Genomic DNA, 2,500 nt, shown 5'->3' on the forward strand with positions numbered 1-2,500 from the left:
TATCGTTATCATTGTCTTTTTTTGTGTGTTATGTTTTTGTATGTGGTATTTACATCGTTATCATTCTTGTTGGTTTTCTTGCTTTGGGTGTTTCCATATGATTAAAAATGGTGTTATTCTTTTGTTGTCGTTTTCACCCTTATTATTGTTGTCTATCGTATATTTGCTATCAAAACTTTTTGTCTTTGCACCCATAAAACTGTTGTTAATCTTGATGTTATTCATAACATGCAAATCTTTATCAGTATCATTATCGTCATTCTTATCATCAAAAAATCTGTTTTCTTATTTCATTTTCCACACTTGTTCTGTTACCATTCCATACACATTTTACTCCATGGCATAATATTTTTCGCCCAACAGGTTTATAACACTAACACATCGTAGCACTAAGGGGGTCGCTCTGTGTATCATTTTACAAAGGCAGTCTTCCCTTGTCTACGCCTTTGTGTTCTACGTGTCTCCTATTTCAAAGAGTGGACTGATCTCTACTGCGTTTATACTTTACCTGCTTTATTCTGTGACTCTGAGAACCCGGATGCTTCCTTTGTGATTTTCATTTGTTTTTTACATTGCTTTGTTTGGTATATTTGGTTTTGATGTCTCATTTTGTTTGTTTGCCTGTTTTTCTGTTTTTTTCCCCTCTCTCTTTCTCTTCCTGTTTGTCTCTCTTTTTTTTTCTCATTTTTTATCTCGCTTTCTGTCTGTCTCTCTTTTTCTCTCTAGTTATGTCTCTCTTTCTCTCTTTTTCTCTGCTGTATATTCTTGAGTTCTTTCCATTTATCTCTCTGTCTATCTACCTATATAATATATCCGTCCAAATATCCATTCCCCTACCTCACACACACACTCTCACCACCCCTTTCACCCCTTGCGCCCCGCCCTCTCTCCCTCATTTTTCTCCCTCCCTCACTCCCTCATTTCTCTCCCTCCCTTCCTCCCTCATTTTTCTCCCTCTTCTCCCATCCTCTCCCCATTTTTCACACTCACTCCCTCTTCGTTCCCATCCCTATTCCTGTCATCAGCTGGGTGTGTTCCTCCCCTTCTACACAATATCACCCACTTCAGTGCTGTGTTCTCGCTCGGCGCCTCGCTCCCCCCGAGACAATTTGCATATCCTAAACGGCCTCGCCCTGGCCACAATTCGGGGCATAAACGGCGCCTGAGGAAAAGAGGGGGAGGGGAGATAAATGATTTTCTTTCTCTCTCTCTCGTGATTTTTTTTTTTAGGTGTGTGTGTGTGGGGGGGGGGGGGGTTAAGGTTTAGGGGGTATATATTTGTACGTGCAATTAGGGGAAATAAATCGTAGAAAGCCGTTTTGATTGAACACTAAGTTGAGGATAATCAAAACATTGATAAGAATTGTCACAACGATGATAATGTATATAACAAAAACGTTGCTATCAACGGCAAGAATAACGATAACAATATCACCAAAAAAACAAACAACCCTAACAGAACACCATCACCAACAGCAATAACAGCACTGATGACCTAATAACACTATTTGTCTCTCCTTCCAACTCTAACGCCAACGCAAGGACGAGACACGCAGCGACCACACTCTTGTCACGCACCACGAAAAGGAAAACTAATGATCAGGCAGCCAGTGCCACCATGGAAGGAAGGTATTTTTTTTTTTTTTTTTTTTTTTAAGTTTTAAGTTTCTCCTTTCTTAGTTTTTTTTTCCCATTTTCCCTTTTTTTGTGGGGGGTGGGGGAGGAGAGGGTTGTTATGGTGGTGTTCACTAAAAGCAGTTTGAGTTATGGAATGATTGTCATCTATAAAAAAAGAAGAAATTATATTGTTGCGTAATTATACAATTTATTATCTATTGAAATGTGTCTTTCCAATGCAGTATTTTCCTGCTAATGAGAACTGAATTATTTTCATTTTAACGGAATACTATATTTTCCTGTTTTTTCTTCCTCTTTACAACGAAATGAACCGTATTCATGTTGACAAATGTAGACAAAGTATGAATGAGAATGAATATCTTCGCAAGACAAGAGATGTATCAAAAACGGTTAAATACATATTTTTTCTACATTTAGTTGAGTTGGAAGGTAAAGATAATTATATTGACAATGGAATACTGGAAGAAGCATAATTGACTGACAGTAATGATAAAGCTTTATAACACAATAGAAGTTTCGTGTAGAGAGAAATTATCTATGAATAACTGAATGACAAAAATATATTTCCATGTTGATACAGCAACAGAAAAACAATAACGAAAAATGAAATAAGGTGATTAAAAGACTAAATCATCCTATTTTATTTATTATGAATATTTACCGAAGAAATAATGCATGCGGTTCTGGGTTTGTAAAATTTAATTGTTGAACAATCTATATCATAATTATAATCTATTCAAATTTATCTTTTGATAGTGCATGCTATAAGAATATGATCTACATACTTACCATACAAGAAAACAGAAAATGGGATAAAGAGGTTTATCCCATCACTGTTAAAATCCCTCCTTTCATGATGCTC

This window comes from Penaeus chinensis, chromosome 40 (assembly GCF_019202785.1).
Source record: "Penaeus chinensis breed Huanghai No. 1 chromosome 40, ASM1920278v2, whole genome shotgun sequence".
NCBI lineage: Eukaryota > Metazoa > Arthropoda > Malacostraca > Decapoda > Penaeidae > Penaeus > Penaeus chinensis.